Consider the following 25694-nt stretch of genomic DNA (forward strand, 5'->3'; position numbering starts at 1 on the left):
CCAGCATCAGGGTCTTTTCCAAGGAGTCAGTTCTTTTCATCAGGTAGCCAAAGTTTTGGAGTTTTAGCTTCAGCATCAGTCCTTCCAATGAACACCCAGGACTGATTTCCTTTGGGATGGACTGGTTGGATCTCCCTGCAGTCCAAGGGACTCTCAAGAGTCTTCTCCAACATCACAGTTTAAAAGCATCAATTCTTCGGCAATCAGCTTTCTTTATAGTCCAACTCTCACATCCATACATGACCACGGGAAAAACCATAGCTTTGATTAGACGGACCTTTGTTAGCAAAGTAATGTCTCTGCGTTTTAATATGCTGTCTGGGTTGGTCATAACTTTTCTTCCAAGGAGCAAGCGTCTTTTAATTCATGGCTGCAGTCACCATCTGCAGTGATTTTGGAGCCCCAAAACATAAAGTCTGTCACTGTTTCCACTGTTTTTCCATCTATTTCCCATGAAATGATGCCATGATCTTAGTTTTCTGAATGTTGAGCTTCAAGCCAACTCTTTCACTTTCATCAAGAGGCTTTTTAGTTCTTCTTAGCTTTCTGCCTTAAAGGTGGTGTCATCTGCATATCTGAGGTTATTGGTATTTCTCCCTGCAATCTTGATTCCAGTTTGTGCTTCATCCAGTCCAAGGGACTCTGAATTATGATTGTTACTGTCTCTTTAATAATTTAGAGGAACCCTTTATGTAACTTTATCTTGAAATGCTTATAGAAATGCTTGTGATTTTTATATAATCAATGAAAGTGGAGTTTACTTAACAGGACATGTGATACTCAGTTGTAATTAGAATTCAATTTCTGGTATTTTAATACAGCTCACCCTACAGGGTCTTGGGACATGGATGTTGTCTCAGTGGCCCTTCAGCCTTGTCTTTCTTTGAGGTGAAAATGTTCTCCTTTTTCACTCTTCTGTTTCTAGTAGAGCATTTTATTATTTATCCCTGTTCTTTCTTCTTTTTTTTTTTTCACCTTTAAGGTTTTCCAGACTCTCCAAAAACTTCCATTTTATTTCCTTAGTAAAGTTTTTTGACTTTATCTAATCGTTTTAAACACATTTTAGTTTTATTATTCTTGAAGATAGTTTGACTTTCACATCCTCTAATATTCCACTCTATGCTGTTAGTCCAGTGGTCCAGTTGTTTTCCCCCGTGGATTACTGAGCTTGCTTTGTCATTGGGCTGTTGTGTCTATTGGACAGAATATATGGGTCATGAAAGCAGCAGGCTCCAAGTCATCTCACAGCTGCTATAAGTCACTGTCTTGTTATGGCAGCATGTACTAGGGTGGCTTACATGGGGCTCCGCTGGACAGGACAGGAGGCAGGGAGGCCCATGGAAACAGAACATTAAATTACCTTCTGTGAATTAAATTATCCAATCACATGTGATGCATGAATTTATATATTAATCTGTATTTTATATGTGAAAAAATGCTTTTGGTGTAAAATAACCTGTCTAAATGAAGACTCTGGCCATGTGGACAGAAAAATAGTCCTGTGAGAATGTGAGCCTCTCCCTTGCTTCTCAGGGTAATGAATCATCCATACATGTGCAGTGAGCAGCAAAAGTAGTGAAGTCACTCAAAGGCAAGCATTTATATAGTGTTTGTATTCAAGGGAGAGTTTGTGGTTATGGAGCAATTCATTAAGAATGTGTTGCTGTCTGATGACATGCTTTTTAATCAATTATTCTTTTCATTCATTTGAACCTATGCATTTTCAAGTGACAGAAGGACTTTCCTAGAATCAACTCAGAAACTAATACACCATTTCCATATACTTTAGCGTAATTCATCTAAGTACTATAAATGGAACCATTTTAGCCAATGGCATTTGCACATTTGGCAGTAGTCAGAGTAGGTAAGAATGTTAATTTTTTTTTTTTTTTAATGTGTGAAATGAAAGAATCTGTGAATAGTTCATGGGAGATTGTGAAACCTAGAAATAAAATTATGTAGCTGAGCGTTTTCTTGGCAACAAAATACCCACAGTATTCATATTATCATTTGGTAAAAATTGTCATTAGCAATATTAGCATTTCGTTGGCAATACTGCATGCAAATTAGTCTAGTCTTGTAACACTGAATAAAAGTGGTTGCAAATACCTATATCATGATTAAGTTTTATGTCTGTGTGAATCTGTCCAGTAACACTGGCTGTCAGGAAAAAAGAAATACTGCTAACATTTGCAGCAATGATAGTTGCATAGTTGCAGAATATAAAGCATTCTAAGTCAAATTTTGTGACTACTGAAAAATAAGTCAGAATAGTCAACTTAGGGTAAAGCCTTCGATACCTGGTATAGTATTTCTGAACATCTGTAAGGACATTGATAGACATATATGAAGGTATAGTAATATAAGCTCCTGGAGCACAATCATTTTCATAAACAATGAAACTGTTTATCAAAATTGAAGAATTGACTATAATAGTGTGCTCTACTTCTTGATTAATTGGTAACCCACATAAAATATCTCTTTGGTAGCCAGAATATTTGATTGAATTTCTATTTTGTGCCATGCTACTCACTGAAAAAAAATTACATTAAAACTTCAACATACGTATCATGAAACTGGCTTTACTGAAGTTCAGCAGTTAACATTGCTGCCATAAACATCAATATCCACATGTTTTGTGGTAAGAATAAAAACTATTGCTCTAAAAGCAAGTAGGGAGTTTCAGAATATTTTATATTGAAGTTTGTATTAAACAAGGGTCTTTCATTAAATACCAGTCTTGTGATCACTGAATTGCTATAAAAGGTTTTATATGTTTCTGAACTATGCAATATTGAGTACACAGTTTCAGCCTACGTGACTGAGGATCAGAGGGATTTGTGGAAGAAAGACAATCAAAATAGGGCATATGTGTTATTTATTGCCACAAGCGGAGAAGGCAATGGCAACCCACTCCAGTGTTCTTGCCTGGAGAATCCCAGGGATGGGGGAGCCTGGTGGGTTGCCATCTATGGGGTCGCACAGAGTCGGACACAACTGAAGTGACTTAGCAGCAACAGCATTGCCACAAGAGGAGTGCCTTTGCTTTCCCAGTGTCTGCTGCTGTTGTTTAGCAGCTAAGTTGTGTCTCTATCTTTTGTAACCTGCCAGGCTTCTTTGTCCATGGGATTTCCCAGGTAAGAATACTGGAATAGTTGCCATTTCCTTCTCCAGGGGATCTTCCCAACCCAGGGATCAAACCCGAGTCTCCAGCATTGGCAAGCAGTTTCTTTACCACTGAGTCACCAGGAAAGACCCATTCCCATTGTTTACAGCCTATAAATAAATGAATGCATAGATTACATTCACCTTTATTTGTCTGTGTTATCAGATATAATTCTTCTGTGTATTTGCACTACAGCAGATATATATGAACAGATACCTTGTCAATTAATTTTTAACTCTGCATAGAACTTTGGCCATAGCATTTTTTTCCTCTCTGGCATTTAACAATTTTCTTTGTTCTGGGAGACTTCCATTCACCTCTGCCTTTCTTTTTATAAGCTGTTTTGTTAGTTTGGACCCATATTTAAAGAACCCTTGGAGTGTGATTGCCTTGAAATATTTATAATGGATAATATAGGGATCTTGCAATCAGAGTGCTGTATGGTATCTGTAAATAAATCATGAGGATGATTCATTCAGGCTTTCTTTCAATGTATTTTCTTACTCACCATTGACAAAGGGAGAGACTGGGGGTGCAGGAGCTGACTAAAGGGAGGTATGGGTTGGTGGATGATGTGTATAATATGGGCCAGAAAAATGTACAGTTTCAAAGCATGTAACTGAAGTTGCAGCCTTCAGTCTATAATGCCTGAACAGCCACTGTCTAAATTGCAGCAGGCCTGGCTGCACGAAGTGTGGCCTTTACCAGGCTCCATTCCCCATGTATTTCTGGGAATTGGAGTTCTACCCTATCCCACCCATCTGCGCTGGGTTACTGAGAGCTGACCCTTTCTTCTGGAAGCTTCCCTTGCCCCTCAGGTGCAGCCTTTCTCTCCCGGGGTGGCTGTTTCTCTCCTGGATAGCTGTCTCACCAAGCCCATGACTCAGAGCATAGCTGGATCCAAGCTCTGCTGTCTCAAAGGACTTCCAGAAAGCGCCTCATAGGCAAGAATGACTCCAACTCCAGGCTGCGTATCGCTGCTCTCAGGCTGCGTAGGACAACACTTGTCCCTTGCTGGGCACTCCTTGCTGAGTCGTCTTCTGTATTTCAGAGGCCACTTCATCCTCTGTCGATAAGACTGTCCTTAACCAGGTTGCCCCCAGTCTGTGCACACCCCGACCCCATGCCCACCCCCTGCTGCGTTGACCTTAATCTGCCAACACTAAGCAGAGGAAAATGAGTCCCCATCTCACTTCCCTTTTGCCCAGTCACAGCTCAGCCTCCATGTTAAATAAAATAAAATGATAAAACGGCAGACGTGTAAATTCATGGAGAAAGGAAGAAACCTATTTAAAACATATTATTATGCAAAATGCCTGTCTCCTAGGTATTATAACACATTTACATAACCAAAAGGCTTATTAAAATTTCCCCCACATCAAGGAAGCATTTTGCACTGAAATCATTTAAAGTACAACCTGTAGAGAACTAGGAAAAGCTGATAGTTTTAAAAAGAAAAATATATCCTATTCGTACTCCCCCATCTGTTTGCGCTGTGTGTGTGCTGAGTCCTTCAGTTGTGTCCAGCTGTTTGCGACTCTATGGACCATGGCCCACCAGGCTCCTCTGACTGTGGAATTCTCCAGGGAAGAATACGAGTGGGTTGCCATTTCCTTCTGCTGCAGATCTTCCTGACACAGGGATCGAACCCACTTCTCTTATGTCTCCTGCATTGGCAGGAGGGTTCTTTACCACATCTGTTTGTAGCCATTGTCAAAATTGGAGTCCATTCACTACTGGAAAAATCTGTTTCAAGTACAGAGAGAATTTAAGGGAGAACATATTGCAATTATTTTTTTAAGTAATATATATTCTATTATTGGGATTTCCTGGTGGCTCAGATGGTAAAGCGTCTGCGTGCAATGTGGGAGACCAGGGTTCGATCCCTGGGTTGGTAAGATCCCCTGGAGAAGGAAATGGCAACCCACTCTACTACTCTTGCCTAGAAAATTCCATGGATGGAGGAGCCTGGTGGGCTACAGTCCATGGGGTCACAAAGAGTCGGACATGACTCAGCAACTTCACATTCTATTATTAAGTATTGCTAATAAGTATATAAGTATGTATTAAGTGTATATATTTTGAGTACAAACTTTGTGTGTGACACCACTGTCAATCCTCTGTGTGTGTAACATTATGGCCCTAAGGATGTGATGTAGCGACATGAATAACTAGGTGCTAATTATGTACTTCCTATAATTCTGTGTTAATTCATTTATCATTAGCTGACTGTTCATCTCACATCAGCCTATGCCAGATAGCATAGAAAATTCATACATTTATAACAAAAGTTCTAGCTTTCAGGAACCTATGTAATTGGATAAAAATGTGTACTTGAAAAATTGAGGTGATCTGTAGGTAATATATAAATAAATCACAAACTATGCCTTATAAGTATTATAAGAAATTAAAACTGGCATAGGGAATTAGCTTAATAAGGAATTTTAAGAATTGACTTAGCCCAAAAAAGGTTTCTTTGGCTAAAAAGGTTTTTTGGAATTTTAAGAATTGACTTAGCCCTCAAAAGACTTTTCAGTTATAGTAGAATATTCCTGATATAGGAAGGTATACATGAAGGAGTGTCAGAATATACAGTCTAAATAAAGAGAAATATAGAAATGGGAAGATAGGTCCAGTTGTCTGGCTCTCTGGAACTTTGCAGGTCAAGTTCAAGATGAACCTCTGATATTTTTGCCCCAAGAGTCAAGCATATGCTATACATATGTGATTTATTGGTTTTCCCTGGTTAAATTATAGTGAAATGAGTAAATCTGGTACATACCTGCAAAACCTTTTAGTGATGGGCAAAACGAGAAGCAAATTAATATCCAGTATTCATGCACCATCCATGATTCATGGGGAGAACAGAATCCATACACACAAATATCAATGATGCTCACCAAGTGGAGACAGGCCAGGAGAGGGCGCTCCATTGGCCACCGCTGGGATGGAAGAGAGCCCTGGCTCCTGGTGGCACCTCTGCTGAGGAAGAGCGAGCCCCTGGGAATGTGAGCTCTGAGACCAGAAGCACACATCCAGGCCCTGTTCAAAAACTCCATCATGCAGTTGTGCACTGCACGGCCTGAGAGGCCACAGCATTCCTCAGGGAATACTTTGAGAAGTTGGAGAAGAAGGAGGCAAAACGGATCCAGAATCTGCAGAAAGCAAGCTCTTGTGCAGACTCAAGGAAGGATGAAGTCTCTCTCCCTCCAGCCAACCCAGTGGTGAGGGGCTGGAGGCGACAAGGTGCCATCCACGCTGAAGTCTACACTAAGCAAGATGCCGCATCTATGTTAGGAAGGTTGGACCAGAAGGTTACAAGACAATGGCTGCTTTAGCTAAAGCTTTTGAAAGAATGTGTTGTTTTCGCATCTTGATGATAGTGAGAGAAGCGATCATTTTGATGCCATTTCCAGTTTCCTTTATTGCTGGAGAGATTGTTATTCAGCAGGGTCATGAAGGGAATAACTTCTTTGTGATTGGTCAAGGGGAAATGGAAGTCTGTGTCAATAGTGAATGGGCAACCAGTGTTGGGGAAGAAAGGAACGTTGGGGAAATTGATCGTGGGGCACCTAGAGCAGCCACTTTCAAGGTCAAGACAGATGTGAATTTGTGGGGCATTGCCCCAAGACAACTCTAGAAGGATCCTCCTGGGAAGTGTGCCGAGAAAGCTGAAGACTTGTAAGGAGTCTTTTAGCAAAGGATCTGTTTTAGCATCTCTGGACAAGTGGGAACATCTCAGGGTAGCTGATGCCATGGAACCGGTCCAGCCTGAGGACAGGCAGGAGACTGGTGCATGGAGAACCAGAGAAGGAGTATAAAGGGTTCAGCTGCTATCCTGAGGCATTGGTCAGAAAATGGAGAATTTGTTGAAGTGGGAAGACAGTTCTGGCGAAACTGCCCTGCTGATGAATTGTTCACCGGCTGCCACCCTGGTTGCGTGTGGCCTGTTGAAGTGTGTCAGGCTGGACCCGCGGAGGTTGGAATGTGTTCTCAGCCTGAGCTCAGACGTCCTCAAATGAAATCGCCAGCAGCACAGCAGTTTTGTGTCCCTGTCTGTCTGAAGTCTGTCTCCTGTGCCTCCCTGCCTACCTCTCCCCATCCAGATTCTCCATGCAGATGGGCTCTGTCCCTCTTTGCAGGTATAGATGGCCGCTGGCATCACAGCTTCTTATTTGTTTCCATTAAAGTTGCATTTACAGCACTCTTTTTATTTGGGAACATTAACTGAGTGTGCCTACAAAGTAAAATAAGTAGGAAGAGTTCTACAGAGTCTTTGCTGTTTCTACATCTCTGTGTGCAGTGTTAGTATTCACCCTGGGCCCTGCCAGCCGTGCTTTCTGGTGAGATCAGACCCTGCACCACGTGGGTTACCATAGACCTATGATGTAATAGTGCAGGATCTTTAAAGTGACTGAAGTTTCATACTATCATAAGCATATTTTAGACTGTGGCCATATATATGGCTATATTTGTATTTCTTTATAGAATAAATAATGTCTCATTAAGCTCTGAGAATCAGGAAAAACACATGTAGAAAAATTTTAGTGTAGTAGAAAGATATCTAAACTAATATTAGTTTAAACTAATTTAAGGGCAGAAAAATGTGCAGTTTTGCTAATTATCAGATGGATATGATATGTTTGCTTTTTTTTTAACAAGAATTTTTATTTGTCAAGCTAATTTGCCTAGTTTTGTTTTTATCTTGTTCTTAATGTTTCCTCTCCAATTCTAAAAGCATTTGAAGTGTGGCTGTCTATTCCTGTCTTTTGTGTTTCACACCAAATCATAAACTGCAAATATTGGGTTCTGATTTAACTATATGTGACTCAGCTCATAAATTCTGATTACACCTGCATTTATCTAGTTAGAGCCAAATATTGATCATCAGATGCTGGACTCAGAATAAGAATTTGAGGTTTGCACTCTTGGTAGTTAACTTAGAGCTTTTGGTTAATGTACATCCTTCAGTTGACTCTGGGTTAGTAATCTCATATGCTTTTTAAGCACTGATTCCAGAAGCCAGGGTTTGCTGGGGAGAGACAGACAAAATGTGATAACAGAGAAAGGGAGGTGGGATTGCTAAAGGGAAATATGACAGGTGGACAGAGTTCAGTGTTGGGAACTTTATCCCCTAAATTCACTGGGACAGGAGATTTGGAAAGAGGTTTTTACTTTGCTTTAACCTCCCCCCATCTTTTTACATCAACTAGGATTTATGGTGGGTTGGGGGGCTCAGCTGGTAAAGAATCTGCCTTCAATGCAGGAGACCTGGGTTCAATCCCTGGGTTGGGAAGTATTCTGGCCTGGAGAGTTCCATGGGCTGTATTGTCCATGGGGTCGCAAAGAGTTGGACACGACTGAGCGACTTTCACTTTCAGAATATGTCTGTGTTTCAAATTGGTCTAAAAGGCCATCCTGCTGAAAAGTTCTGCTTTCTTATCTACCATTTTATTTCTCTAGCAAACTTTTTTTGTGTTTTGAGTCTTAACTGTATTTCAGTATTTCCCAGCCCTACCAACATTACATTAGTCTTTGTGCACCGATGGTATCTAACTGTTTATTTTTATTAATGTTATTTTTAAACAAAATGTCACAGTTCCATAATTTAGGCACTTTTATTTGCATTGTGATTTATATAATCGGGCTTCCCTGGTCACTCAGATTGTAAAGAATCTGTCTGCAAAGCCAGAGACTGGCGTTTGATCCCTGGGTTGGGAAGATCCCCTGGAGAAGGGAATGGCAACCCACTCCAGTATTCTCGCCTGGGGAATTCCATGGACAGAGGCTACAGTCCATGGGGTCTCAAAGAGTTGGACATGATTGAGTGACTGGCAGTAATACTTTTGTATAATATGTAAGGTTATATTTGGAAGTGACTGCAAGTGTTTTTTTTTTTTTTTTCCCATCTGTATGCAACTATCTCTGATTATTAATCTCTTCCTTATCCTTTCCCAGGTAATTTAAATCGGTCTTTTTTTTTTTTTCATAGACTTGAACAGTTTTTAGCTTATACTAAGTTTGGAGTTTCTTGCTCACACACCCAGTCATGTCCAACTCTTTGCAACCCTGTGGACTGTAGCCCACCAGTCTCCTCTGTTCATGGAATTTCTCAGGCAAGAATACTGGAGTGGGTTGCCATTTCCCAGGGACTGAATCTGCATTTCTTAGTCTCCTGTATGGAGCTTCCCTGCTAGCTCAGATGGTAAAGTGTCTGCCTGAAATGAGGGAGACTTGGGTTTGATCCCCAGGTCGGGAAGATCCCCTGGAAAAGGAAATGGCAACCCACTCCAGTACTCTTGCCTGGAAAATTCCATGGATGGCGGCGCCTGTGGGCTACAGTCCATCGGATTGCAAATAGTTGGACAGGACTGAGCAACTTCACTGACTGTATTGGCAGCAAATTGTTTACCACTAGTGCCACCTAGGAAGCCCAAGTTTGGAGTATAAATCTGGGGAAAATATTTTATTTACCTTTTGGTGTGGGATAGAAAGCTACCTTATTACAAACTTTTTACTTCTCAAAATAATCTGTATTAAATGAGGATTTTGTTATGTGTATTTTATTTTCATTGTTTTTTATATTGAAAAGATTAAAAATAAAAATTCTATTCTTATTAACTTAAAGTTTGATTTGATCTTTGTTTATATGGCAAAACTGTACTTAACTAAATTGGTTAGAATGCCACCAACTTCCACAGTTTGACAGATTATGTTATCATGTTTATGATATTTAGATACATACAGTGCTGTTTAAATGAGTTTTGCTCTTAAGTCATTTGGCTTTGCTGTTTACTCCCTTGTAGTATTAATCTAAGAAAATTTAGATCTGAATTTAAAATGATCACATTTAAAGCTTTATCTTTGTGCAGTTTGAGTATATATGAGAGATTACGATTGGCATCATTTGTCTCCGTGGATATTTAAGGCTTCAGAAGTCATTATTTCTGGACTTGGTAAGTGAGTTTATGAGATCTACTTCTCTAGAAATTACAGTGGACAAAGGACCATTTTGTATTGTTTCCTGGCTACTCATCTGATTACACTGTGCTTGCTAATACACTCTCTTCTTTTTGTTATCGATTGTCTTAACAGTAGGTCAAGTAATAAAAAAGATTAAATAAGGATATATTATATATAAAGAAATATATATATATTATATATAAGGATATATATATATAAAGAAAAAAAAAAGAAGCATTCTAAAAAATAATCTCCGTAACCAACTGAGAGTAGGAGAGTGAACGTAAAGTCGTTGTTTCCTAACTGGGTAGTATGTCATGGACAAAAGCAAAGCTTCGTGGTGCTGATTGGAGGGGCTGGCGTTTCCCTAAGGCAACATATCAGATTTGGTTGGAGGTCTTAGAAGAGTAACAAGTTGGAAATTTTGGTTAGACTGTCAGAGAGGCAAGTTTTAAAAGCACAAGGTCATTTTAAAATGAGATTTAGAAGTTAAATCACTTTAAATAGAAGGACTTTGGTATCCAGAGAAGGTATATTATTTGAGGTAACAGATGAAAATATGAAGTGAATATAAATCCAGAGGAGGTGTGAATTTTATAAAAGAGCAAGTCCCTAGAGGGAAAGCTTAGTGTCACATTGTGGTTTGGGTCCATGACTTAGGAAGCAAGCTTTACTTTTCTCTGAAAGTCAGAGATTAAAACCAAGGATAAAACATTACAAACTGCTTTCAAGTACAATTCATATTTGATCTTCACGTTAATCATGACTAAGGCAGAACAAACACTGTTATCCCCATGTTGGATTAGGGAATGCAGACATTTTTCATCTTTCCTGCCAGCCAACTGGATAGCAGAAAAGAATCTTAAGGACCAAGAAGTCGGGGGTTAAGGGGAAGGGAATCTAAATTAAAGGTGATGACAGAGACCAGCTCTAACTGAGAAGGCAGGAGAAAGAGTTTGCCCTCCTGTTCCCTCTCACAGCAGGCTCTGCACAGGTCTGCACCATCCCCAGAGCTGCATCCGTGCTGGGAGACTCACCAACTATGCTCCGTGTTTTGTCTTCTCTTCTTGGCACTTAACATAGTACTATTCAAGTGGTTCGCAAATTTTTATGAATATTCACTATTTTTACCAAGTCCAAGCTCCTACTGCTTGCCACACAACAGGCAATAAATTGAGAGAGAAGTTATTGGGACAAGAAATAGACAAGTGGACTAATATCCCAAAGAACTATATTCCCTGGCTGTGGATGCTAGTTGTTGCTTTTGTTTTGTTTGTTTTTAATAGAACAAAGAGGTGGGAGGTGAGGAGGCAAAGCAGAAACAAGTTGGTAAGTGATTGCAAATGTTTCCTGGTTCCTGCTGACTTCAGAGGGGAAGTGTTAATTTCTTCTTTTCTGCAGCCATTCACAGGTGGGCCTGGTCAGAACGTTTCCTGTGAGCTAAACAAAGATATTTAGGTTAATGCTCATTGCATGGGAGGCAGGGTTCCTGGAGGTAGCCCATTATGTATGCTTTAAGCTATAGACAACCAGCCTTTAGTGATTAACTTATAGTGAAAACAAGAGAACACAAAGGTAAAAGTAAAAGACACAGACCCAGCAGAGTCAGATTCGTTCTTCCTTGTTGTGCAGTCTGCAAAGGGGACCTGAGGAGTAAGAAGTGTATGAGATAGAAAATATGGGTCCTGAGCTCCAACAGCTCATAAGGAAATCTAGAAGAGACCCTCATTTAGGAGGGAGCTTCCGTGTGGAACGTTATGTGCTGGGAATAGGAGGAGGGCCGTTAGACAAACAGCACTTGGGAAGTTTCATGACTGTAGACATGTGACATGTGTGGGTGTTCGCTGTGGGTGCAGAGCGCTGATCTGTCTTCCTGATGGAAGGGCTAGGAGCCTGGGTGAGAAACGAGGGCTGACCTCACAGGCTGACAGCACTAACGGGAACCTCCAGCCACAGAGATGAGGCCTTGAAGGTGTCACAGGACACGAGACAAGTTGGTGTGACAGCATCAAAGGCGCAGTCCTCAGAAGACAGGATGTGTGTGCGCTCAGGAGTTTGTGTGTGCCGTGCTCCTGCACAGGCTTGTGGTGGAACAGACCTATAAGTTCCTTTGCATCTGGTACAAGGGAGTCGGTGCAGAGCTGGCTTGTGGGCACGACAAGAATGGATCTGAGGGTTGGGGGTCCTTAAGTGGACAAGTGAGTGGACAGCAGGTTCAAGCACATTGTGAGGATGGAGGGTGAGATTTCCTCGGGTTGTTTGCTAATGTGATTATGTATAAAGATGTACAAACACATTTACGGTTACAAAGGGGAAGTGAAGCGTAAGTTAGGAGTTTGGGATTAATATATACACATTATTATACATAAAACAGATAAATAATAAGGTCCTACTGATTAGAACAGGGAACTATATTCAATATCTTGCAATAACCTATAATGGAAAAGAGTCTGAAAAAGAATAGATATAAGATGTGTATAACTGAATACCCCAGGTCTGGAAGATCCCCTGGAGGAGGAAATGGCAACCCAGTCCAGTATTCCCACCTGGAGAATCCCATGTGCAGAGGAGCTGGCCAGGCTCCAGTCCGTGGGGTCGCAAAGAGGGACTGAGAGACTGAGCACATGTAACCGAATCACGATGCTGTACACTGAAACTAGCAGGACGCTGTCAGTCAACTGTGCTCCAATAGAATAGAATATATTTAGAAATAATAAATAGATGCACGCTATGAAAAAAAACCTGTGAAGGAAGGAGCAGGACAAATAAGACATAAATGTGCTGCCTTTGATGAGTTTCCCTGAGACGCGCCCTGGGGAGGGGGTGTGGGCCGGGGTGTGGGCAGCTTGGGCCCCATTAAACAAGAAGGGTGTCTGTATTTTTTTACCTTGGAGAGAAGGATGAGAAACTGTAGGGTCACTGATTGAGGTGGGGGTATTCTAGGAATGAGCTCATGATAGATGCGATGGTCCATCTAGGTCTTTCTTGGAGAATTAGATGGTAAGGTCACCTGCCCTCGCCTGCCCAGGATACACAGACCTGAAAGAAGGAAACATCAGCGGGGGGCCCCATGGGTGGTGGTCATTCAAAGATGAATGAAGATGGTAGGAGTCTGAAGGGAAAACAGAGCCGCCCAGAGAAAGCTGAGTGCTCGGGATTTAAGGAAGGAGGCAAAACCACAAGAGTGAGGGGAGATTCAAAATCTTTATGATAGAAGAGAGGAGAGCAGGGGCTGAGCGCTCTGCTCGTCTGAAATGGGCAGGTTGCAGCCACAGGGGAAATGTCTTTTCTGAAAAATTCACTGAGTCCTTTTGCTTTGGAACATTGCCTCTTAAGACACCCTGCTTTCTGATAAATGGTGTTTTATTGTTTGTGTCAGCCTTCTGCTGTAGACATGGTCCCTTTGTTTAAATTTCCATGAAAATAAAATGCTTTTCGTATAAGAGCACATTCAAGGAAGGTAATTCTCAAGTAGGGTAAAATCCCCTCTGCCTTTTCCCAGGCCCTGTTAGAGCTTTTAGGAAAACACATATAGATGTGTCTTCCAAGTCTAGAGTTCTGGTTGATGGGCGTGCTGACTAACTCTGCTCTGGAAAATCTCTTCAGGTCAAATTAAGGGTAGGGGACAGAGTACTCCTGCTGAGGAGACAGCTGTATATAACTTTCGTTTAAATGCCACCAATGAAAAAATTGCCCTGGTATAATTTAAAGCATTTGGTTAAGGGGAGAGTTACTTTATAATTAAATAACGCTGCTTCCTTCCTATCTACCCCATGGGTATGAGAGTTAAGAACTAAAACAATTTAATAGGATAATATTTCAAGAGCATACAGGACACTTGCAGTCCAGGGGGAACAGTTGGCACAGAGGCAGCACCAAAAGCTGGGCTTGTGGAAGCAGGCGAGTGCTCAGGTACAGGCACAAAGTGGGAACTCAGTGCTCGGGCTCATTGTTTAGGAAATCTATTTGCTGGAGTGATGGTGGGTTGCATATTTACAAAACAGAAATAGAGACATGGAGAGCAAGCTTATGGTTCCTAAAAGGAAAAGGTGGGAGGGATAAATTAGGGGTTTCAGAGTAATATATACACACTGCTATACATAAATAGATGATCAACAAGGATCTGCTATACAGCATGGGAATGCCACTCAATATCTTGCAATAACTTATCAGAAAAGAATCTACGAAATACTATGTGTATATATATATATAGTTCAGTCTATAGATTCATTATTATATATATATATATATCAGTTCAGTTCAGTTCAGTCGCTCAGTCGTGTCTGACTCTCCGCGACCCCATGAATCACAGCACGCCAGGCCTCCCTGTCCATCACCAACTCCCGGAGTTCACTCAAACTCATGTCCACAGAGTCGGTAATGCCATCCAGCCATCTCGTTCTCCGTCGTCCCCTTCTCCTCCCGCCCCCAACCTTTCCCAGCATCAGAGTCTTTTCCAGTGAGTCAACTCGTCGCATGAGGTGGCCAAAGTATTGGAGTTTCAGCTTTAGCATCAGTCCTTCCAATGAACACCCAGGATCGATCTCCCTTAGAACGGACTGGTTGGATCTCCTTGCAGTCCAAGGGACTTTCAAGAGTCTTCTCCAACACCACAGTTCAAAAGCATCAATTCTTCGGCGATCAGCTTTCTTCACAGTCCAACTCTCACATCCATACATGACCACAGGAAAAATCATAGTCTTGACTAGACGGACCTTGGTTGGCAAAGTAATGTCTCTGCTTTTTAATATATTATATATATAATTTGGCTCAGACGGTAAAGAATCTGCCTGCAGTGGAGGAGACCCAGATTCGATACTTGGGTTGGGAAGATCCCTTGGAGAAGGAAATGGCAACCCACTCCAGTATTCTTGCCTGAAGAACCCTATGGACAGAGGAACATTGTGGGCTACAGTCTTTGAGGTTGCAAAGAGTTGGACACAACTGAGAGACTAAAACATACATGCACACACACACACACACACACAAAGTGAAGTGAAAGTTGCTCAGTCGTGTCCGACTCTGCAACCCCATGGGCTGTACAGTCTGTGGAATTCTCCAGGCCAGAATACTGGAGTGGGTAGCCTTTCCCTTCTCCAGGGGATCTTCCCAACCCAGGGACTGAACCAAGGTTTCCTGCATTGCAGGCAGTTTCTTTACCAGCTGAGCCACAAGAGAAGCCTATATATATATATATAATATATAAAATACATAAACTGAAATTTATTTCGCTATACACCTGAAGCTAACACAACATTGTGAATCAACTATATTTCAATTAAAAATAATTTAAAGTCTTTAAAAAAAAGGAAATCTGTTTGTTAGGATGTCGTGTAGGTGTTTGCTTTCCTGCAGGCCATTTTCAATACCAGACAAATCTCTCCAGGTCTGCATGGGCTAACCACCCTGCACAGGAACCAGATGGGAGTTCAGGGCAGTCTTGTTTCTCACACGTTTGTATCTAATGTTGGAAGAAGTTGCCGCAAGGAACACTGACTGTTTATTCCCAAACCCCCAATCTTCTAATAGTTGCACACACACTGCTGTGCGGAGGACACTTTTACTTTCAGGAGTGATTATGATTATGTGGGTACGGTGTTCCTCGCAGTGTGATAATGGACATTTAATCACAGTGCACGTGCTTTCCGCTTTGAGCTCCATTTCTCACGCTTGGGGCTCTCATTCTGTCCCCAGGATGGCTGGGACACACCTCCTGGCTCTTCTCATGTCTTCACGCCTTCTGCACACTCCCGGATGCCTGCGACCCTGCGCTTTTAGAAACAACAGAGTGTTAAGAATGCCGTCAGCTTCCCTCCAGTTTGGTCACAGATTTGTGTGCAGTCCTCCTTCCCTGCCTTTCTGTTCTGCATCAGAAGGAGCACAGCCTCTTCCAGAGCAGAATCTCTCTTAACCAGGACCCTGACCTGCCCAGATGTGTGAGCATCGCCCGATTCCCCCATGATTGTGATTTGGTCACCCCCTGCATCTCTGTATGGACGCTCCGTTTGTCTGTACTTTGAAAAAAAATCATTCTTGGGCACTCTCTATTTGCTAAGTGGAACCTCTGAAGTTAGTGTCTGAATCTTGGTAGTTTCCTGATCTCCATCTATTGGTCTGACTGATTCTTAATCTAAGATTCTTTATCTACCTGACCACTGATTTGAAAATAAAATACCTAGAGTTTCTAAATCCTTGGGTTTTGCCAGCTTATCTACCAGGGCTTTTATTCACAAGCAGTTTCCATTCTCTAGTTCTGTGCCCCTTCATTTCCCTATATGCTCCTCAAGTTTCTGCCTCGCTTTTTACAGCTCTTTTTCTGCGAACTCTAAAGATGCTTGAGAATTTCCTATTATAATAATCAAAAGCAAAAAATAATAATAAAATAACTTTCTTTTAGTCTTCCTTTCCTTCCCTTCAAAATAATACCACATCTCCTTATCTCTCTGAAAACTACTTGGAATCTTACCACCATTTTAGTCGTGTACAGTCTGGTTGCCATGGTTACTACTCATGGATATGCTCTCCAGCATTACTACTGACCTCTAAAGTTACTGATTTTGTTATTTGTTTACAATATTTATGCTACTTGCTGCTTGATTTCACTTGCAGCTTGGATGAGAAACTCCTTATTATGTCTTCCTGGTTTTTAGAATGTGTCCCTCTGCTAGAAGTAACAGAAAGTATCATGGTGAAAGATTACATATGTGGGCTGTGGAGCTTTGCAGACCCACCTTTCCATTCTGGTCTCTGATTATACATGAATGTGACCCGAGGAGGGCTATTTAATTATTCTAAGGCTCATGGTAATGGATAGTAACTCTTAGCAAGTTCTTGATACACATGAAGCACTCAGTAAGTGGTCAGTCCAGCCATCGCCAGCAGCAGCAGCATCCCAGCATCCCTGTCAAACTACTCTGATCGCCGCTGGCATTTTCAACTCCTTCATTATTGGAGCGCCAGCTTTCTCTCTTTCACTCCTTATCCCTTGTTTGCTGATAGGCATCCACTTACAGGAACGCAGCTGTGACAAAATCAGTACTGAGAGCGAATTTCATTGTGTCACTTTTATTGTTAAAAAACTTTCAGTTGTAACTCATTTCCTCATACGGAATGAATGATTAAGTGTTCCTTCCATTGTGTGTATTCAGAACTGTTTTGAGCTTTATGACATATATGTTATTTTGCCTATAGGATAATGAGTCATTTATTTGCTTGTTTGGCCATGCCTCTACTAATCCTAAAAGCTGCTTAGGGTAGCTACATTGACTCATTCATTTTGAATTTCAACCAGTTTTTTTTACCTCAAATGAGAGATTTCTGAGACTGACAGTTTTACATATACATGCCTGCAAACACACATAATTTTGAAGTTATTTAAATATGCTTGGTACCCAGAATATGAAATTCTAGACCATGAACTCTTGTGGCTTACAAAGCCAGAAAGATCATTCAGTTGAGAGAGGCTCCCCATGATAAAGTGTCAGCTTACCTTGACATTTTCCTTACCAGCTGAGAAAATAACAGACACTAAATCACACACAATCTGGGTAATTTAAATATGTGGTTTTTGATGGCTTGTGAACTATTATTATTTATAATGTATATTTAGAGTACATATCTATTCAATAAAAGCATTTATTTTCCATATATTTGAGACAAAATGAAAATGTAATCAATATATTCCAAAATATTTAATTTTCTATTTATTTATGAGTAGAAAAGATTTATATATTACTCTGAACTTTTTTTTAGGTATTCTATTCGGTTCTTAAAAGATAATTCACCTATCTTTGCCTAAAAAAGCATGTGCTCCTCATTAACTAACATTCTTGGCAAATCCTTTTTCTCCATTGTCTGTATTAATTGTAGTCTGGCCTCTTTTTATTTTTAGTATAGTGTGTGAAATATTTGGCCACTGCTTTCCTTATTCCAGACTACTTTTACATTTCACTTTTGACATGGCCTTAAAGCTGAAACTCCAATACTTTGGCCACCTCATGCGATGAGTTGACTCACTGGAAAAGAGTCTGATGCTGGGAGGGATTGGGGGTGGGAGGAGACGGGGATGACAGAGAATGAGATGGCTGGATGGCATCACCGACTCGATGGACATGAGTTTGGGTGAGTTCCGGGAGTTGGTGATGGACAGGGAGGCCTGGCGTGCTGTGATTCATGGGGTCGCAGAGAGTTGGACACAACTGAGCGACTGAACTGAACTGAATGTCATGTAAACCGTCCTCATGAAGTCTTTAAATCAAATTGATTATTTTGTGTACAAGATATTTCCAAAACACATATCCAGTATTTCTTAAACTCAAATACAGTTCAAACATAGATTATGTCTTGTGCTAATGAAAATTCTCTCTATATGTAAAAACTAACTTTTCTTTCCAGAAAAGTCAAAGAAAGTAGGTCAATTGAGAAGTAAAAAACAAGGGCTATAGTTGAAGAAAATGAATGTTAATAGCAGAAATTATATCATTGCATTACCATACATTATAAAATTTAGCCTAGAAAAACCCCATGAATGCTTGTTCATTAACTAATGTCTTAATTTTCTTGAAATTATTCCTTTTACTACACTATGTGTTCTATTGGTTTCCTTCTAGCCAATGTGTTTTTAAGTTGGAAAATTCAATTTAATTATGTAATTAGCTAGTTAGTTCCATTTTTTTGTATTAAATCTTGATTAAAGCATAGGGCGTAAGCAGAAGCAAGCAATTCAGTATATCTGAATATCATAATTTTTGTTTTTCTCAGTGTTTCATAATGAAGTCATTCATTAGTTGTAAATGATCCTGGCTCCATATGCCATCAAAGTTGAAGGGAAAAAATTAGGTATTTTAGTTATTTCTAAGAATGACTCTCTTTCCCACTCTCTCGCTCACTCACTCACTCACACACACCTCAAGGACATTTTTCCCCTCGGGATGGCTGTCATACGCTTCAGTAATGGAGATTAAATTCCGAGTAGTTAGTTGGATAGATCTTTTCCTAACAGAGAAACTAAAATTCATTAAAAACTAATTAGGAATGTATAGGAGGTTAATTTTCCATGTTCAGCCTTGTTAGAATGAGATAAGTAATTCATAAAATATCAAAGGATTTCTTCGAAGAGAACTAAATAAAATGACGCTACCAAGTATCATTTCCTAAAAAACAAACAAACAAACAAAAAAAAAACAATAAAAACTGTAAAAACAAGTCAAGGCAGACTTTCAGTCCAACTCATCTTACTTTTTGTCAGAAGGAAAACCACAAACATAACGTACCCACGGCTCTATTAAATAGTGGCTTCTGGCAAAGAGTCTGTGAAGTAGCAGCTGCAGTGCAGGTGGGCTTGACTCTTTTATTGATTGCATTCCAGTGAGGGAAGACTGTGCCATTTGCTGTAATATTCCCCTCAGTAAGACCTAACTGGGTATGAAATCTAACAAAATTCGGCGTCCAGTTGGAGCCCACACACTGACGCTGTGAGAGCACTGTATTCGGTTCCCTGAATACATTTGCCAGTTGCAGTTAGATGTATAATATGGAGGGGAAGCAAGGGAAACTATTCAAATGCTCTCGTTTTTCTTTTTGCCAAACATAATTTAAAAAGTATATCAGCTTTGTTTTTTTTTTTACCTTGTCTTCTAGCTAAATAGCTTGGGCTCTTTCCATGTTGGGAAAAAAGAAGGCAGTTCACCAGGTTTCCTTTCCAGCAACCTCCCCCAGTGTTCTGGCTCCTGCCTGGTGGTCCTGAGGTTGCTGCTCAGAGCAGCAAGTTCTGGGGAGGTTCCTGCAGCCAGCTTAGCTCCATGCCTTTCAGGACAGGTCTCCCTTCCTCCCAGTCGGATTTGTGGCTTTACACAGACACCCTAAACTTCCCTATTCGGTTCCATCTTTTGACTCAACCAGGACTTAGTTGGCGCCTCCTGGAGGTAGGCTCTGTCTGCCCACAGTCTCTGGTGCGTGCTCCCTTGGGCCTGAATTGGATTCTGCATCCACTGATGTATCTTCTCCACGTCTACCGTGGTCTGGGCAGTCCTTCAGTATCCCTGGCAGCCCCTCTGAGTACCTGCGGGGACATTGCTTGGGTTTCTTTTTTTTATTTTAGTTTTTATTTTATATTGAAGTATGGACAGAAGAGCACCTGGCGGGCTAGAGTCCAGGGGGTCGCCAAAGAGTTGGACACAACTTAGCGGCTAAATAACAACTGTGAACGTGACAGTCACTCAGTCGTGTCTGATGGACTGTAGCCTGCCAGGCTCCTCTGCCCATGAAATTCTCCAGGCCAGAATACTGGGGTGGGTAGCACCCACCCCTTCTCCAGGCGATCTTCCCAACTCAGGATTGAACCCACGTCTCCCACACTGTCAGTGGATTCTTTACCAGCTGAGCTACCAGGGAAGCCCAAGAATACTGGAGTGGGCAGCCTATTCCTTCTCCAGCGGATCTTCCCGACCCAGGAATCGAACTGGGGTCTCCAGCATTGCTGGCAGCTTCTTTACAACTGAGCTACCAGGGAAGCACAACAATAGAGTGATGGATTTACAGTGTTGCCGTTAGCTTCAGGGCACAGCAAAGTGATTCAGTTATACATATAGATATATCCGTTCTTTTTCAGATTCTTTCCCCATATAGATTATTAGAGAATATTGAGTAGGTTTTCTTCAAGGAGTCCACAGCGTTACTATGCTTCTTTGACCACATTGTGTATGGTTCAGCCATACATTTTCTGTTTTATTTTTTATATTAATTAATTAATTTTAATTGGAGGCTAATTACAATATTATAGTGGTTTTTGCCATACAGGGCACTCAAAGCTGGTGCACTGGGACAACCCTGAGGGATGGGATGGGGCGGGAGGTGGGGAGGGGTTCAGGATGGGAGACATATGTGCGCCCGTGGCTGATTCATGTCAATGTATGGTCTGTTTTATTGTATAGACTGCAGTTGGTGTTAAGTAGCCTGTTTATTTTCTTTTTACTCTTCTTGTAGGTTCTGTTTTCTGGTGGGTGAATGCAACTTGTTTTTCCTCAGATTAAATCTTAAGTTTTTTTAAATATGAAACTGTTAATCTGTTTTACTGTCAGATTTTTCTCCTTATCAACATACTTGCCCATCTTCCAAAATAGTAATGGAAAGATGGGAAATGTTTTTATGAGGCCAGCTAGATAATATGTAAGTCAATTTGTGGTTACCTGGGAAATATTGTGTGTGAACATTTTATTGCCTAATACTTTTGTATAAAAAGGACCTATTTATTTTTTAATTTGTTTTTCTGAAGTTTAGGTGATTTGCAGTATTGTATAATTTTACTGTGCAGCAGAGTATTTGATTCAGTTATGTATACATACACACTCTTTTTCACTATGGTTTTTCACAGGACGTTGCAGATGGTTCCCTGTGCTATGGAGTAAGGTCTTCTTGTTTATCTATTCTGTATGTCCTAGTTTGCATCCACTAATCACAGACTCCCAATCCGACTCTCATCCACTCCTCTCTCCACTGGCAACCACAAGACTGTTTTCTGTGCCTGTGAGTCTGTTTCTGTTTCAAAGATAAGTTCATTTGTGTCATATTTTAGATTCCACATATGAGTGATGTGCAATATATCAAGTGATATTTAAAGAATGACAGATTTTTATTCTCACCATTCATCCAGTGATTTAAGCCATAGCACCACATTTAAAATCTACTTTAAGCTAAAATATGTAAATCTATTTAAATATCATAGAGAGATTTGCCATGTCCCTTGCTGGTTAAACTGAGTATTGTACGACTATCGCCGCTCTCCAAACTACCCTATGTTTTTGGTGTGTGCTTAGTCACTCAGTTGTGTCTTACTCTTTGTGACCCCATAGGCTGCAGTCCCACCTGGACTGTCTATCTACAGACTTTTCCAGGCAAGGATTCTGTAGTGGGTTGCCATTTCCTTCTCCAGGGGATCTTCCTGACCCAGGGATCAAATCTGTGTATTCCGAGTCTCCTGCATTGACGGATGTATTTTTACCACTGTGCCTCCTGGGAAGCCGAACCCTGGATATTATTGCAGCATTTTTATCTTTGCCCTCTTTCCCATTCTCCCCTCCTTTTTCTTTTTAACCTTCTCTCTACTTTTTTGTCATCCTTCCTTTCCTCTGTTTTTTTTTTTTTTTGATTTATTGTTTAAGAACTTGTAAAAGTAATCCTGAAGTTTATATGGAAGAGCAAACAAGTGAGAAATACATCTATGTTTTGTTAAAAAAAAAAAAGTAATAATGAGCAACGTGATCTCAGTGTTAAAACCTACTATGGCACAATAATTAAATTGGTATTACACAGATGAAGCCTAAGCGTCAGTCAAAATAAATCCACTGCATCATAAGCCCAAGTATGAGTAAACATATAACAAGTAATAGATGTGACCCCAAAATTATTTGAAAAGTAAACAGAAGTAAAAAAGGTAAGAATGCATTCTAACCTTTCACCTAAACAAGAAAGCAATTAAATAAATTATAAACATATTATATTTTAAATGCAATATTATAAATGAAGTTAAATGATATTATCATATGGTCACTGATAATTGGAATCCAATAAAATGATCAAATAATATGACTTACAGATATAAATAATAAAATAAGAATTATAGTAGCAATAATAATAGCACCTGTGCTTTTCTGAAACCTTATCAGAGTGTCAGAAACTTTCATAAGTGGTTTGCTTGTAATATCACATTTAATCCTCTGTGACTCTCACATTACAGTCTCTGATTTCCAGGAGAGGGACACAGATCTTAGATTTCAGGTAACTCACTAAATTCTGTCATAATTTAAACTTTAGCCTAAGTTTTTATGTTTCTATAAAACATACCTGTATGTAGTTGTTCACGTTGTTTTACTTTATTAATATTATGACACTCAGATGAACTTTTTGATACACACACACATGTTTAAGAGAGAAATCTGCATTTAACTGTTGTATTTTAAAGATTAATAGAAATGAACTACTTATTTTATTCTTTTGTGTCATATTGGTGGACTTTTATATTGCTTTTTTATGTTCCTTATTACAAAGAAACATTTTAATGTACCCACCTGTTAAAGGATTTCTTCCTGGTGCAAGAATTACTGGATGTTTGGGATGCACATTTTAAATGTTAATGAGATTTTATTAGCAGAGATAGCAAGTATTCATGTCTTGTTTCTTGTTTTAATAGAAATGCACCTGAGGATTGATTACTAAGGATTATTTCATGTTATTTGCTTGTTTTTGGAAAAAAAAAAGTTAGTTTTCCTTAGTTGTCTCTCTTCCTTTTTTAAAAATAATATTTTTAGATATGAGCAGAAATTGGGCTTTATAAAATTTATGTGTACAATTGTTCTCCCATACAGTTCTTTTAATCAATATTTAATGTTCTTGAAAAGGCTTGCCTGCAAAATACCTTTCACTTTTATTGAATAAAGTTCTAGAGCATGTAAAAGTCAAAACATGTCAGCATTTTAGAGAAAATCAAGATTCAGTTAGAAAAAAAGAGATACAAAATATGATAACTGAGCTGCAACATTGTAGGATGCCAAACATATTAAGATCATTATTCAAAATGAAAAAAGAGTAAAGAAATATATATGACTCCTGAAGAACCAGAATCAGAAAGGAAGATGACTTTACCAAGAGCAGCCAAAGCAGCAGCACTGGTAAAGGTCGAAGTAATCTCGCACGCTTCCTCAAGGAAGATGTAAGAAGCAAGGTGCTAGAGATGGAGGCCCCTTAAAAACTTCCTTTAAAATTATGTTCCGAGACTTCCCTGGTTGTCCAGTGGTTAAGACACTGTGCTTTCAATTCAGAAAGCATGGGTTCGATCCCTGGTTGGGGAAGTAAGATGCCATATGCTGCACAGCATGGCCAAATAAATAAATAAAATTCTATTCCATTCTTTGCTTTAATAATGTTTTCCTTGCATCAGGAAAAAAGAAGTTCTCTAAATAAATCCTGATGGGATTTTGATTAGAACAGAGTTCATTGATTAATTCATTTTTAAATATGTCAACATACTACGATGCCTAATTCAATCATATCTTCCTTTATTTTCTTAAATAAAAATGTATAATTTCCTTTCCAAGATGTATCACAGGTTGGTAAATTTTATCCCATTTTATCTGACAAAATTTTACTCTTCGGCATTTCTCTACTAAAATTTCTATTTGATTCAGGTCAGTTCAGTCGCTCAGTTGTGTCCAACTCTTTGCAACCCCATGAACTGCACAGCACGCCAGGCCTCCCTGTCCATCAACGCCTCCCTGTCCATCACCAGCTCCCGGAGTTCACCCAAACTCATATCCATCAAGTCGGTGATGCCATCCAGCCATCTCATCCTCTGTCGTCTCCTTCTCCTCCTGCCCCCAATCCCTCCCAGCATCAGGGTCTTTTCAAATGAGTCAGCTCTTCACATGAGGTGGCCAAAGTATTGGAGTTTCAGCTTCAGCATCAGTCCTTCCAAACACCCAGGACTGATCTCCTTTAGGATGGACTGGTTGGAACTCCTTGCAGTCCAAGGGACTCTCAAGAGTCTTCTCCAATACCACAGTTCAAAAGCATCAATTCTTTGGTGCTCAGAAGGCAATGGCAGCCCACTCCAGCACTCTTGCCTGGAAAATCCCATGGGCGGAGGAGCCTAGTAGGCTGCAGTCCATGGGGTCGCAAAGAGTCGGACACGTCTGAGCGACTTCACTTTCACTTTCATACATTGGAGAAGGAAATGGCAAACCACTCCAGTGTTCTTGCCTGGAGAATCCCAGGGACGGGGGAGCCTGGTGGGCTGCCTTCTATGGGGTCGCACAGAGTCAGACACAACTGAAGCGACATAGCAGCAGCAGCAGGTTTCTTTATAGTCCAACTCTCACATCCATACATGACCACTGGAAAAACCATAGCCTTGACTAGACGGACCTTTGTTGGCAAAGTAATGTCTCTGCTTTTTAATATGCTGTCTAGGTTGGTTATAACTTTCCTTCCAGATTTAGTGCTGGTTTAATGTAATGTTACTAAATTTCGCATGCTGACCTGATATCCAGCAACTTTTGAAGTCTCTTACTCATTCTAAGAGTTGGTAGCTTCTCTGGGCTCATACAATGATCATAAATACCTGTTTTCTGCAGAGCATGTCAACTTTGGCTCTGCTCTGTGACTCTCATTCCATTTCTTTACTTTCATCATAGTTTTGTCCTTCTGAGAGGGAGTTCTAGGACAGTGTTGAACAGCAGAAGTGATACCAGGCACTCACGCATTGATTCTTACTGAATACTAGTAAAGTTACATCAGTCAGAGAGGATCTTTACTTTAGATTTGTCTTCTTGAGGAAGAGGGAGAACTATCTTTCATAGACTAAGGAAGTAACTTTACTCCTAGTATTTTTATGGTGCTTTTAGTCATGAATAGGCATTAAGGTTTATCAAATATATTTTCTTCATCTGTTAACTTTGACCATTTCATTTATGTGATGAAATAACATTAGTAGATTTTCTAAATTTGCGGCATTATTGAAAAAAACTTTCTTGTCTATGATATATAAACATTTTAAATATATGACTGCAGCAGA

At 40.2% G+C, this 25694-nt stretch overlaps 1 protein-coding gene and 1 pseudogene across 2 annotated transcripts in view; both read left to right on the forward strand.

Moving 5' to 3' along the window:
• Window positions 1-25694, forward strand: part of ADGRB3 (adhesion G protein-coupled receptor B3) — an 893473-nt gene that overhangs the window by 133783 nt on the left and 733996 nt on the right. The gene's annotated exons all lie outside the window — the stretch shown is intronic.
• On the forward strand, window positions 5563-7230 carry LOC129561290 (cAMP-dependent protein kinase type I-alpha regulatory subunit pseudogene; annotated as a pseudogene).

This window comes from Moschus berezovskii, chromosome 10 (assembly GCF_049115385.1).
Source record: "Moschus berezovskii isolate FMDL1 chromosome 10, NW_MosBer_1.0, whole genome shotgun sequence".
Classification (NCBI taxonomy): domain Eukaryota; kingdom Metazoa; phylum Chordata; class Mammalia; order Artiodactyla; family Moschidae; genus Moschus; species Moschus berezovskii.